Source organism: Camellia sinensis, chromosome 9 (genome assembly GCF_055761805.1).
Source record: "Camellia sinensis isolate YWXY chromosome 9, ASM5576180v1, whole genome shotgun sequence".
NCBI classification, from domain to species: domain Eukaryota; kingdom Viridiplantae; phylum Streptophyta; class Magnoliopsida; order Ericales; family Theaceae; genus Camellia; species Camellia sinensis.
Window position 1 is genome coordinate 61,376,566 of NC_138969.1, and position 15,557 is coordinate 61,392,122.

At 35.3% G+C, this 15,557-nt stretch overlaps 1 long non-coding RNA gene across 1 annotated transcript; it reads right to left on the minus strand.

Annotated features, from left to right (window-relative positions):
• Positions 1 to 3,236: 3,236 nt before the first annotated feature.
• On the minus strand, positions 3,237 to 4,025 carry LOC114301121 (uncharacterized). Its single transcript, XR_014341114.1, has 2 exons — positions 3,503 to 4,025; positions 3,237 to 3,430 (listed from the first exon to the last, which is right to left on the minus strand). It is a non-coding gene; the product is annotated as an uncharacterized LOC114301121 (long non-coding RNA).
• Positions 4,026 to 15,557: the final 11,532 nt, after the last annotated feature.

A 15,557-nucleotide genomic window follows, 5' to 3' on the forward strand; every position in this document is an offset into this window, starting at 1 on the left:
GACCTTTTTAGCCATAATAGTTGATGCTTGGAATTGAAGGGAATATGCAGGAGAAACTCCTGCCAGCAAAGGCAAGATGCAATGCTGACGAGGGCTATGAGGGCAAGAAAGAGCATTTACGGTGGTGGGCAAAGTTAGATAGGATAGCAACGGCGGATAGGGATAAAAGGTGGGGCAGCTTAGTGGTCGGAAATATGAGAATGCAAGGCAAGGGCTGAAAAGGAAAAATTGGTAGTTGGTGGTAGTCGAGAAAGGGAGATGGGTTGGCTAGAGGTGGCTACAATGGTTGGGAAAGGAAGGTGTAGTTGGTTAGGATTAGGATTTGTATAGTTAGGGCTTTTAGAAAGGAGAACTACATGAAGGTAAGAGAAGGAAAAATAAATTACCAACACATGAGAGGGTGCATGTGCAAATCTTTCATTTGCACCCCACGACGTATAGACACACTTGCACCCCCATGTGTTGGTAATTTATTTTCCATTCTTCCAATTACATATAGTTCTCCCTTTTTAGAATTCTGTAGAAGAAGTTGAAGAAAATGAGGACACAGTTGTCATTTTCTATTTTAAATGCACTTTAATTTAAACAAAAAAGGAGATCCACTCTCAAAATTGGAGAGTGTATTACACTCTCCATTAATTTGGATGGAAAGTCTAAAAGCCAATGGTTTCAAACCCGGACCGGACCGGCCGGTTGAACCGAAAACCGGGCCTTGTTCCGGTCCGGTCAACCCCCTAAACCCAAAGTGGCACCAAAACCGAGAAAAAACCGGTGGTCCAGTGGTCGAACCGGTAAAACCGGTGACCCGGACCGGTTCGGGAGGGTTAGACCGGTCTTTTTTTTTCGGTCTTACTTTTTTTTTTTTTCTTTCTTTCTTATATATTTATATATATATATATATATTTTAAAATTTTGACTAAAAATTCTTATTTCCAGAGTCTCCTCTCATAAGGAAGAGTCTCATTGAAAGCTTGAGAAGTTTATGAAAGTTTATTCCTATTTATAGGAAAAGATTTTTCAAAGAGAACCTACAAAATTCTATGTGGGATTCAATCAAATTATTTGAAACAGATTGATTGGAGGGAGAGTTGAAAATTTCATTTCCCTCCAAGATTAAATCTAGCGTTCAATCAATTTATTTGGAGGGAATGTTTAAAAATTTTAATTTCTTTAAAATAAGTGACTTTTTTTAATCAATTATGACTTTATTAAATATTATTAATAAATACTATGCAACAATTTTTATTTTTATTTGATTATTTATATATATTTTTATTTATTTATAATTTATAATTATATTTTTTAATTATATAATATTAATCACTACAAGAAAAAACACTTTTGGCGACTAAATTTTTAGTCGCCAAAAGTCTTCTTTTAGTCGCCAAATGTAAGATTTTCACTTTTCCCGACTAAATATTTTAGTCGCCGTTGTGGTCGCCAATACATGGTCGGCAATACCTTTGGCGACTAAAGATTAGTTAGTCGGCAATATACAGGTCTTCAGCGACTAAAGTTTTAGTCGCCAATAGTCGATTCCATTTGTGAAATTAGACATTTAGCGACTAAAGTTTTAGTCGCCAATAGTGTTTTTTTTTTTTATTATTTATACAATTGGCGACTAAAGTTTTCGTCGGCAATGTCACTCTTTTTTGGCGACCATAGCATTTTGTCGCCAAAAGCATTTTTCAAAAAAAAAAAAAAAAATACCCACTGTGCCTCAGCAGCTCCCAAGCTTCGAACCTGCAACCTCCAAGCTCCAAACACTCAACCATCACATGAATATAATTGCAACTTATATTATTTATATATTACTTTCACCAGTATTAATACAACAAAATATATATAAATATAATTATATATATTCAAATATAATTTATGTAAAAAATAAATTATTTATTAAAAAAAATTTATCTAACTTTTGGCGACTAAATCCATTATTTAGTCGCCAATTCTACAATTTTAGGCTACTAATTAATTTTGCAGTCGCTAAAAAAAAAATGTTGCGCCTAAAAACACACCTTTTGGCGACTAAACCTGTTTTTAGTCGCCAAAAACGACCCCTTTTGGCTACTAAACTGAATTTTAGTCGCCAATACTCAGTTTTTAGCTACTAATTTTTTTTTGTAGCCAAAAAACTTCACTTTCAGCGACTAATCTCGTTTTAGTCGCCAAAACACCTACCATCGGCGACCAATCTGCTTTTTAGTCGCCAAAACTAGCACCTTTGGCTACTAAATTGTTTTAGTCGGCAAAAACCATCACTTTTGGCGACGAAAATTGTGTTAGTCGCTGAAACCCATATAATAGGCGACCAAACTGATTTTTTGTCGCCAATACATATACATTTGGCTACTAAATGGTTTTAGTCGCCAAAAGGCTTCATTTTCGGCGACTAAAATGGATTTAGTCGCCATTTGTGCAACTTTCAGCGACGAAATTCATTTTTTTAGTCGCCAATGGTGCTTTTTGTTGTAGTGAATTATGACGTCACGGTTCGACCGCTTTGACCCGACGGTTGAACCGGTAACCCGTCGACCCGGTCCCTTTTCCGGATCGCTCACCGGTCCGGTTTTGAAAACATTGATAACAGCTGTAATTTAGTCTAAAACCATAAGGGGGCAATCTGACTATATTTGAACTACTGGGCAAGTGTTCCAACCTCAAATCACAAGAGGCTAAAGTGAATTTTTCCTATTTTATTCAAATGCAATTTGATAAAAAAAAAAAGATTATCGATATCTCATCAATTTAATTTTTATAAGTATACTCTAATAAGTGAATGATTTTGATTGTCAAAATAAGTCTCCAAATGGATTTTATGAGCTGCACAAATATGACTGCTATAATCCCGCACAATAACCACCTCAACTTCGGTAAAATCACATCTACATCACCAAGGCTTTCCCAATTCTATCACCTCCACGTATGATCAAACCGCACGTGTATTTTCCATCCTGAATCTATTTATTTGAATTTCTTCATTTTTATGGATTAAAAGTTGTGGTAGATTTATGGGATATTGACATATTGTGATAAAACATTAGTGAACATTAATGGATGCCAAAATTTGAAAATTAGTCATGGATAAAACTCTTGCTCTGGACTTCTTTCCCTCCTTCATAAAGGGCATTACCATGTTCCAAAGTCCAAAATTACCACAAGAAATTTGCTATTCTTGTTTCATATGTGAATGAAATACTTTAATCATGAACAACGTGATTGATGGCAACAAATTGGTTTAAGAAATTTCCACATTTATTACTAAGAAATTAATAAGTATACAAACTTAGCCAAAACATCTTTGCCACCAAAAAAAAAAAAAAAAAACACTAATTATCCTCTGACCCTTATTTTATATTTCTCTAGGATATAGCTTAATCTTCTTCTTACCTGAAATCTTCCCATCCGAACCAATTGGTAGATGACCCTGCAAGGTAAGCTGATGATGATTAATCGTCCAACCCCACAACTCATATCGAATTCTAGTAACCAAACTCACCTTCAACTCCACGGTCGAATTCGACATTGCTGCTTTAAGAAGTTTGGTCCTTGCATGGGCCCTCACATGGTGGATTAATTTTTGGCTAGTCCTTCCCCTTTTTTGGTGAAAACGATGTACAGTTATCTCACCAGGAGTATATTCCCCATAATAGAACTTCAACAAGGTGTTGGTATGGTGAACACCATACTGTTGATTAGGGTTTTGAATCTCAAGCGCAAACGATAACCTGACATTGTGACCACCATGATTGACCCTAGAAGTAGTCGTGTTAATGTGGTTTGGATGAGTTGAGATGTGGAAGCTCACAATGGTGTAGTTGGGTTGTGTAGGGCTTAGAGATAGCAATATTAAGTAGAAAAGGAAGCACCAAAGCATGGAGACATGGAGAAGAAACATGGCAAAGGTTTTGGATTCCCCCATATTTTTTTCTTGGGCAGAGTCAAGATTGAGAGAGGGAGGTTTTGAAGCTATTTTTACAAAATCTATTTGGTGTACAATTTGGTGCTGATATAGTTTTCATAAGAAGATAGAAGAGAAATGATTGATATATATACACTTAAAAAGGTTGGTTATGTTATTTTTTATTTAAGGTATAAAGAAGATGCTTTTGCTTCTCTTCAGTGCTTATTCAATTTTTTCTTTTTTCTTTTTTTCTTTTAATAGGTAGAAGTCGATTGTTAGTTGTTAAAATACATTTTAAGGTTTTGTGGAGAAGCGAGTGACTATATGACTTGTGTTTGAAAGTTCTATCTTTTTTTAGCAATTTTTTCTTTTCTCCTATTTCTTGTTTCATTCCATATTATTGTGCTCCTCTCCACTACATATTTGTAATGGAGCTTATTGACGTATATCCTGTGTTGCATTATTGTAATGCACTTTGGTTTTCATCAGTATTTTTTTTTTTTTTCTGATTAAAAAAGAAAAAGAAAAAGGGTATTTTTATGAGGTATGAAAGTTCTATCTTCTATGCAATGATTCTGATTAAAAAAGAAAAAGAAAAGGGTATTTTTATGAGGTATGAAAGTTCTATCTTCCATGCAAAGATTCACTAGTGGTTCGAGTCAATCTTCCAGCAATGGGTACAATCACTAACCAATGGGATGTTGGAAACAAATTACTTTAGTGCTACGCTGAATGTGTCTACTTAAAACATAAACAAGAATTGAAGGAGAAACCTTTAAAAATACAAAAATGCTAGAGGTTTCAAAAATTTTACCAAAAGTTTTACCAAATGTCTCACATGTGTGTGGGTCCACATGGGACCCACATTGTGTGGGTCTCACACCCATGTGAGACATTTGATAAAACTTTTGATAGAATATTTGGGGTCTCTAACATTACTCTTAAAAATAAATAAATAAATAAATTGAACCAAAACCAAAACTGAACAAAATAGGAAAACAGAGACTGAGTGAAACAGAGAACATACACTTTAACTTTCAGTTACTATCAATTTAAAGAAAAAAATAATAATAAATAAATAAATAAACAAGGGGAAAAAAAAAAGGAAGAAGAAGAAGAAGAAGAGAGAAAAAAGAAAGAAAGAGAGTTGATCAAAGCTAGTGTATCAAACTATCTCGTTGAGACAAATTCCATACCTCGCAGTGGTTTTTGATTGCAATCTTTTACAAGCCTGCCTGCCACTACGGTTATCTATCGATCAGGTGTTTAAATTACCTAGTAAATCAATAATCGAATCAAATTGACCACTTTAAGTTGGGTTGGCTTGGTTTGGAAGTGTACTGATTTGATTCCGGATCTTCAAATCATCAAATCCATAGGATTGGATTGGATTGGTTCTTAATTTAGACTTTCCCTAAACTCAACCAATTCGAGAAACGAACCTATTATATTTTTAAATTTTATTTATATTGATATGTCTTCACCTTATTACTCTATTACAATAAATTTGATTGCACCTAATAATTTTTTTGTATACAAGAATTATTAGGTAAAAGAAGTACTGGAAATTTGAGTCAGATTTCACAGTTGATTTAATTTATATTGATTGTATTAATGCATTTAATTTGTATTAATTATATTTAAACTTGAGTTTGATTTAATTTGTATATTTTTTAATCAACGAAAGTCATAAAATTAGTTGTTAGATTAGTACATTGGGAGAGTTAAAACTCACCCATTCACCTTGTAAAAAAAATTTACCTTCCTATTCCACTACTAAGAGTGGAACCCAAGATCTCCTCCTTAGGAGAGACATGGTAGCCAATGGGCTAGCCAACTAGACTAGAGCCCCTTGGTTTGGATTAGGGTCTTCAAATAGCCCGCGGACAAAAAATCCGATATGATCAAATCCAAGCAATCTGTCTCGTAATTCAACCCAGCCCGCTTGAGTGTCCAATTAGTCACAATCCAAAAAAAATGATTTAGAGTTTTGGACAAAGGTTTGTAACTCGAGTCCGCCCATAAATCTACCGTGTAAGAGTCTGCATGGGTGTCACGACCCAAACCCGCCCCTATAGGTTTAGCATCGTAACCAGCCAGTAATCATTGGATTACCGAAGGCCTCTAAATAGATTAACAAGATTAAGGGGCTAGCGGAAGCAAATACATAAATATAGTTGTCCAATGAGCTGTGCTGACTTATATGAAACAGAATATTTAAAACTTTACATACATAACCGGTAGTCAACCATACATTATACCCACACACATTACAGTATTTTAAGTACAGCCAACAGCATCAAATCAAGTCTTAAATAAACAGAAATCACAGAACTTAAACACAGGACGCTTCAGGAATCTCCACGTGAGGCACAATGGTTGGCTGACAACGGAACACAGATCCAGACAAAAGCCTTCAGACTCAAACTCCAGAATGCTCACCTATACACACACACACATATATATATATATATATATATATACAAACAGTGAGCTAAAACCCAGTGAATAACTTTAAGGTAAAGAGGTTAGTGAACGAAATCCGAACATATCATAAGCGGAAAATAGATCATAGCATAATCATCCTCATATCAGAACATAATAATGGTACATCTCATAGAACACATCACAGAACGTCTTCCAACTAGAGTAATCGGTTCCGGATACCGATTAAACACATATCACCACAATGAAGTGGCTAACGAGATCTCGTAAACTTGTATGTCATGGACCCGCATTTTCATACCGTCCCCCATGACTTGGGACTATCTATGGATGCCATAATAGATTTCAAACTTGGGATGTTCATTCACGTAAACAGATATCATTTCAGAAATCATAGCTTATCACATTTCATTTGGAACATAATTCATATGAACGTATCTTTACGATAACGTTACTCACAGTGGTTCCAGTAAGCGGTCAATCAGTCCTTGAGTCTTGACCTACAGCCACAAAATACATAACACAAGCATATCTTATCATTACACATTCATGTGGCCAACACAGCTTAGCTTTTATTACGTTGGTTCTTGTTCTTTCTTATCACAATGCTTAAACACACACACATACACACTTGCAATTCCTTGACTTAGTACATTCATTTCTTAGTGTGTTTCTAATCCATAATCTCATTATCAAAGCTTAATTAGGTCTTAGGAATGCCCAAGATGCAATGAGGATGCCAAAACATGAATTGGAACACTTTGTCAAATTTTTCTGAAAATGAGGTCCTGCTCGAGCGGACATGCAGACAATGAATCTTCGCTGGAGCGTGGCTTTCCCCGCTCGAGTGGACTGTAAACTCTAAAAAGTACTGGATGCAAGGTTTTCACGCTGGATGGGCGCTCGACCCACGCTCGAGCGTGGTGCATGAATTCAGGGTTCACGCTCGAGTGTGAAAGTCCCCGCTCGAGCGTGGGTCAAATTTCTGGAAAATCCAGATTGACTTCCCAAGCTCAAAACTTGAATTCAACCATCCAAAACACATCTCTTGGGCCCCAAAACTAGAGATAACATAGTAAACTTGTAAAACATGATGAATTAAGGATTATTTCATAAAATCATGGCCCAAGAGTTTACCAAAAGTTCACAATTTCAACTTAAACTTTAAGAATGTTCATGAACACAACATGCATGGATTTTCTTGGTCTTAAGCTTCCCAAAACATGATCAAACACCACAAAACAACTTGAAACCTGATGCTTTCTCCAAATGAAGATGAATTTCAAACATGCAAGAGAGGATTCATGGAAGTCATGCTCAATTTGTAAGAAAATGTACATGCATGCAAAACTTTTCAATCTCTTTGCTCCAAAACTCATGAAACTTGTAAATTGAGCTCAGAAGCTCCATGCATGTAAGAAATCCCTTTTCAAAATATGAAATCAAGGTTCAAAACATGATAATTCAAACATGGATGATATGAATCATGTTCAAAATGATGAAATTAAACTAAACTAAGCATGCATGTATGAATTAACTCTAAATTCATCATCTTTGATCTAATTCTTGTACATAATCACAAATTCTTCTTGAAATGATCTACTTGATGGTTAAAAATCATAATTAAGTCTTAAATCCTTACCTAGAGTCTTCAATTAGCTAGGTACTTGCACAATCTTTGATCAATTCAAGCTATAGCCTTCAATTTCTCCTTAATCTCTTCTTATCTCTCTCTAGAATTGCACTCTCTCTCTCTCTCTCTCTAAAATGAATTCTCAGATTTTGGCACTAAGAGGTAAAAGAATTGAGCTCAAAAATGAGTTTAAGAGTTACATGTATAACCATGGTGCTAAAATACATTAATTAGAACATAAAGCTTGCCAAACACAACTTAACGAATCAGACTGAATCAATTTTTAATAAAATTTGCCATATGGTTCTAAAAATTCCAAATAACACATCGGTGTAGTCAATTTCGATTTCGGATGCCGATAAGGCTTTCGATTTACATATTAAAGTGGAGTTCCAAACAGATATTTCTATAAGTAACAAATAGAAAGTCAAAATCATACAAAGTGTAGAATAAACACATAATTTATTTTAATCCTCTCATTAAATACGAATTAGTGGCTAATTACGGATAGGGATTGTTGCAGTCTCCCCAACTTAAAAAGTTTGGTCCTCCAAACTCAAGTTATCTTATATCAAAAGAAATGATGTTCATCGCAAATATAACTGCAATTTTTTACAAAACAGGAGCATAACCATATTCATAAATATGCTCATAACCCAATCTCGACCTTAGCTTCGTGCAGAAACAGAATCATAAATCATATACAGAGATTAGGGTTCGTATCAAAACAGAGTCTTATACACATCCAGATTTTAATTAGAAACAGATTCATATACATGTTCGTATTCACATTCTTGTCCAAATCATACACAGATGTCACAAGTCTTGCTTAAACATACGTGATACATCCCTTAGCATATACAGAACAGATACAGACACATGAGGGTTACGAATAACCAGTTCCATAAAGGAACCTCCGATACCGGGTAACAGCCAACAGATATCACATGATGCTAAGGATGTCACGAATACATATCATAAATTGGACAATCATTCAGCATACAGCATATAGCATTTCAAAAAACAAAACTTAGTTTGTCACACAGCAATAAATACAGTTGGACATAACTTTATTAAGTTATTACTCACATTACTTATATCAAGTACTTATGGGACGTCATAGATTCACACTGTTTCCCATTATTAAGTCACAGAGACTTGATTTACTCACTTTCGAGTCATCCATCCGGTCCTTGTTCGATTTGGTTTTCAATCCGGTAATTTTATTACAGTTAATCCAGGTCATTCTGAAGTTATCATTCATATACTATTCATCAGCCTCAGTTTCCATAGATTCAATCGTACTATGTGTTAATACAGAAGCAGTCATACTGATTGCATATCCTTCCAAGTAATCAGGGTTTAGAATCGAACCAATCTGCTGTCAATAAATTCCATCAGTTTTGAAGTATAGTAACACAAAAGCAATCATTCTCTTAGTCAAACAAGTTCATGGTAGTAACGGTAATACCGGAGTAATTAACCACGTGTCATGTATACGGTATTCCCATATTCCCCAAGCACAAGTTACCAAATTTCATAATCTTATTCACGTGTTTCCCAATCGGTTACAGGCATATAGTAAGAAGCTATTCGTAATCACATAGTCTGCTGTTGACGGTTCATATTCTTCCTAAGGGTTCAAGATTGATTCTAATTCTCATTCGGTTAGTTCCCTTAGCAACACGGCCCTGTTATTCAATCATAAGCAATTCACAATCCCCCATAACGTAATCAAATCAAGTAATAGTTCTCAACAAAGTCTCCTCAGATCAAATCAATGAAAGTTCTACCGGGTCATATCAGATGAAAGTTCTACCCAGTCATATTAAATAAAAGTTCAAGGCGTGAGTCATCAAACAGAAGTTCTCTCAGGTAAACAAAGGTCTCATCAAACCATGGTTCTGTCACATTAGATCAGGTAAAGGTTCTAGCCTTATTATTTCCAAACGAGGTACATTAATTCTATAGTTCATACTCCATTCGCTTAGGTGCATCGTTAGTAATTCCACAATTAGTCTAAGTTCATCAATTCTCACAGTCACATCAAAGTCATGTATCATAGAAGTTTATGTCAAAGTGTTTCAGGTCATATACAATGTGTTTCCTCCCAATAATTCTACAAGTAAATGCACGGGCATGCAGTTATTCACATCGAGAGGTAAGCATTACAGTCAGTATAGCAATTTCCCAAATGAGTTTTGCATGTAAGCATAAGGTACACAATAGCAGATTGTTATACAGAAGTTTCAAATTGGTCATACAATCATTAAAGCATGGGCTCACTGGTCTAGTCAAACAGTTTTGTCAATGTTCAACAATCACAATCCACAGTTTAGAGTTTATCATTCAAGGTTTAGTCACACAATCCCAGAGTCATAGTCCCAACGGTCGAGTTATCAAACAAATAATCATATCAATCATTCTGAACAAAGGTATAGTCATATAGGTGCATGTTCAGAATCTAATAACATTCCCAATACGGATTCACGAGTTCAATGTACAGATGAGCACAAAACAGTTTCTCCAGATACGATGGTTAAGGCAACAAGTCATAAGTCTACTCAGTCTAAACACAAATGCAACGGATACAAAGTGTGTGTCATGTTTGATTACTAACATCCCACGCAAAGGTATAGATATATGTAGGTCCAAACAAATTCCATATACAGTCAATCATACTATGTCCCCATGTTTAACAGTTCGAGCATGGCTCACAAGGTCGGTCACCATGGTTTATATCAACATTAGGTCTCAAAGTGTTCATTAACCACGGTTCGACCCCATTAATTCTAATAGTATTGCAAGCATGGGAATATATATACAGGTACGAGTCTAGGATCAATTATCATTTAGGCATTCGTTCGCAATTCATAAGCAAAAGTTCATTCTTCCAAACTGACATAAGTTCTCAATTTCGAAAATTCCACATACGACGGTTCACGTATATAATTCGAGTTCATGGGTCTAATCATTCAATGATGTCAGTCAATATATTACAATTCAGTTGAAGTCATGGTCATACAGATTTCCTAAATCACTTTTCATACATACATTTATACACAAATAAGGTAATACCTGTGTCATTTGTTTCAGCATTCCGAGTATCTACCAGAACTAGGATGTAAACCCTTCCTTGCCTCTAGGTACAGGAACAAAACCATTCATATTAGCATTAGGCTTAGTGTTGTTCAGATGAGCTCGTAAGTAAGACTTAGCCAAGCGTCCTTTCTGTCCACATCTAAAACAAGCCCCTGATAGGCGGCAACAAATGCCCCAATGTTGTTTCCCACATTCTTTACAAATAGGTATACCATTGTTCACATTGCTTCCCCGACTCTCTTTGTTCACAGTTATTGCCCTAGATTTTTCATTTGTAGAGGTCATCGAATTACTAGTCATTTCGACTTTCTGTTTCTTCTGTTTCGTTCTCTCGGATTCAGTTGATGATGTTGATTTTGATATTTTGAAGGCTGCTATGTTTGCCTCGGACATTAAGGCCCTATCAAGAATGTCCACGTACTTTGGCAATTTTAAGATGCCAACTCGATCAAACACATCTAAGTCCAGCCCACCTTCAAATTTCCTAGCCTTTTTGTAGTCAGTGTCTATCATGTGGGGTACATAACGGGCTAACTCAGTAAATTTTGTTTCATATTCAGCCACAGTCATTTTGCCTTGTTTTAGTTGTTCAAATTCGGATATCTTCCTATCCCGGATGCATTGGGGAAAATATTTTTTGAAGAAAATTTCTTTAAATCTATTCCATGTCACACATTCATTCTCATTCCGTACTAACATCCACCATCTCCTAGCTTCTTCCTTCAGTGTGAATGTTGCCAACAAAACTTTCTATGCCTCAATACACGAAAATACTTCAAACATTTTCTCAGTTTCTAAAACCCGAGCCTTGGTTTTTAACGGTTCAATAACCCCCTGAAATTACGGTGGTTTCATCTTATTATATTTCTGTGTCAGTGTTATCATATCATAATTAGCTGGTTCATGTACATGTATTTGCCCTTGTTACTGTTGTTTCAGATTTTCGGTTAAGGCTTCAACCATTCTTTCTAACTGGCTAATTCTAGCGTCAGAAGATTCAAATTCGTCTATATTCCTTGTCCGTTCCATGGGCTACACACAAACAGGGTGCTTATTAATATAAGAAAAGCTCTCATTGATTCCACATTCGGTATTGAAATTAACATTACATGTTATTTCACTTAACTTCTTTGATCATGCTCAAAGGCTTTATTTCGTTTCATTTTCAATAAAGATACGTTCATAATAGTTCGTACACTTAAACATGGTAATGCAATGCCCCTATTTCATTTCTAGGACATCCTATAACTCATATGAACTTGTGTGTGCAGTATAACTCGTGCTCTCATACCACTCTATCACGACCCAAACCCGCCCCTATAGGTTTAACATCGTAACCGGCCAGTAATCCTTGCATTACCGAAGGCCTCTGAACAGAATAACAAGATTAAGGGGCTAGCGAAAGCAAATACATAAATATAGTTGTCCAATGAGCTATGCTGAATTATATGAAACAGAATATTTAAAACTTTACATACATAACCAGTAGTCAGCCATACATTATACCTACACACATTACAGTATTTTAAGTACAACCAACGACATCAAATCAAGTCTTAAATAAACAGAAACCATAGAACTTAAACATAGGACGCTTCGGGAACCTCAACGTGAGGCACAATGTTTGGCTGACAACAGAACACAGATCCAGACAAAAGCCTTCAGACTCGAACTCCAGAATGTTCACCTATACATATATATATACAAACAGTGAGCTAAAGCCCAGTGAATAACTTTAAGGTAAAGGGGTTCGTGAACGAAATCCGAACATATCATAAGCGGAAAATAGATCATAGCATAATCATCCTCATATCAGAATATAATAATGGTACATCCCATAGAACACATCACAAAACGTCTCCCGACTAGAGTAATCAGTTCTGGATACCGATTAAACACATATCACCACAATAAAGTGGCTAACGAGATCTCGTAAACTTGTATGTCATGGTCCCGCATTTTCATGTCGTCCCCCATAACTTGGGACTATCTATGGATGCCATAATAGATTTCAAACTTGGGATGTTCGTTCACGTAAACAGATATCATTTCAGAAATCATAGCTTATCACATTTCATTTGGAACATAATTCATATGAATGTATCTTTACGATAACATTACTCACAGTGGTTCCAGTAAGCGGTCAATCAGTCCTCGAGTCTTGACCTACAACCACAAAATACATAACACAAGCACATTTTATCATTACACATTCACGTGGCCAAAACAACTTAGCTTTCATTACGTAGGTTCTTGTTCTTTCTTATCACAATGCTTAAACATACACACATACACACTTGCAATTCCTTGACTTAGTACATTCATTCCTTAGTATGTTTCTAATCCATAACCTCATTATCAAAGCTTAATTAGGTCTTTGGAATGCCTAAGATGCAATGAGGATTCCAAAACATGAATTGGAACACTTAGTCAAATTTTCTGAAAATGAAGTCTACGCTCGAGCGTGGGTTTCTCCGCTCGAGCGGACATGCAGACAATGAATCTCCGCTCGAGCGTGACTTTCCCCGTTCGAGCGGATTGTAAACTCTAAAAAGTACTGGATGCAAGGTTTTCACGCTCAACGGGCGCTTGACCCACGCTCGAGCGTAGTGTATGAATTCAGGGTTCACGCTCGAGCGTGAAAGTCCCCGCTCGAGCGTGGTTCAAATTTCTGGAAAATCCAGATTGACCTCCCAAGCTCAAAACTCGAATTCAACCATCCAAAACACATCTCTTGGGCCCCAAAACTAGAGATAACATAGTAAACTTGTAAAATATGATGAATTAAGGATTATTTCATAAAATCATGGCCCAAGAGTTTGTCAAAAGCTTACAATTTCAACTTAAACTTTAAGAATGTTCATGAACACAACATGCATGGATTTTCTTGGTCTTGAGCTTCCCAAAACATGATCAAACACCACAAAACAACTTGAAACTTGATGATTTCCCCAAATGAAGATGAATTTCAAACATGCAAGAGAGGATTCATAGAAGTCATGCTCAATTTGTAAGAAAATGTACATGCATGCAAAACTTTTCAATCTATGCGCTCCAAAACTCATGAAACTTGTAAATTAAGCTCATAAGCTCCATGCATGTAAGAAATCCTTTTCAAAATATGAAATCAAGGTTCAAAACATGATAATTCAAACATGGATGATATGAATCATGTTCAAAATGATGAAATTAAACTAAACTAAGCATGCATGCATGAATTAACTCTAAATTCATCATCTTTGATCTAATTCTTGTACATAATCACAAATTCTTCTTGAAATGATCTACTTGATGGTTAAAAGTCATAATTAAGTCTTAAATCCTCACCTAGAGTCTTCAATTAGCTAGGTACTTGCACAATCTTTGATCAATTCAAGCTATAGCCTTCAATTTCTCCTTAATCTCTTCTTATCTCTCTCTAGAATTGCACTCTCTCTCTCTCTCTCTAAAATGAATTCTCAGATTTTGGCACTAAGAGGTAAAAGAATTGAGCTCAAAAATGAGTTTAAGAGTTACATGTATAGCCATGGTGCTAAAATACATTAATTAGAACATAAAGCTTGCCAAACGCAACTTAACGAATCAGACTGAATCAATTTTTAATAAAATTTATCATATGGTTCTAAAAATTCCAAATAACACATCGGTGTAGTCAATTTCGGTTCAGATGCCGATAAAGCTTTCGATTTACATATTAAAGTGGAATTCCAAACAGATATTTCTATAAGTAACAAATAGAAAGCCAAAATCATACAAAGTGCAGAATAAACACATAATTTATTTTAATCCTCTCATTAACATCATTAACTACGGATTAGTGGCTAATTACGGATAGGGTTGTTACAATAGGTAAGTTTGATATTTAGTATCCGCCCACCCCACTTGTAGGTTTTATGTGTTACTTGATTATATGAGTTGTAAAAAAAATAAAAAATCAAAATACTTGAATTATGTTAAAAAGTAAACCCAAAAAAAAAACTAATGAAAATATTTTTAAAATGTGAATGAAAAGTGTATAGAATTTAATAATACAAGTGTAATGAAAAATGTGTAGTTTAGTTCATTTCATTCGGCCCATAAAATTTGGGCTTATTAGCGGGACATGATTTTAATTTTTTAAATAAGCACGGCCTATACCAGTCCGTTGACTGGTCAAAATTTGAAAAACCTGTTAAAATATGGAATTTGGACCCAATAGTTACAGGGTTGGGTAAGCCCGTCCCGTCCCATTGATGACCCCTAGTTTGGATTTAATTTGTATTGACTTGCATTGAATAATATTTTACTCTTTATTTGTGTTATATTTAAATGTTAAAGACTTATTTATTTTGACAGATTTACTTATTTTTAATATAGTGGAACTGTGGTTTTAACTCGAGCTATATTAGGTTAGATTGAATTGGTTCTAATGCATGGTTGGTTTTGTTGCAAGTCCAAAAACTTAAAGCGGATTATGATTTTGTTGGTTTC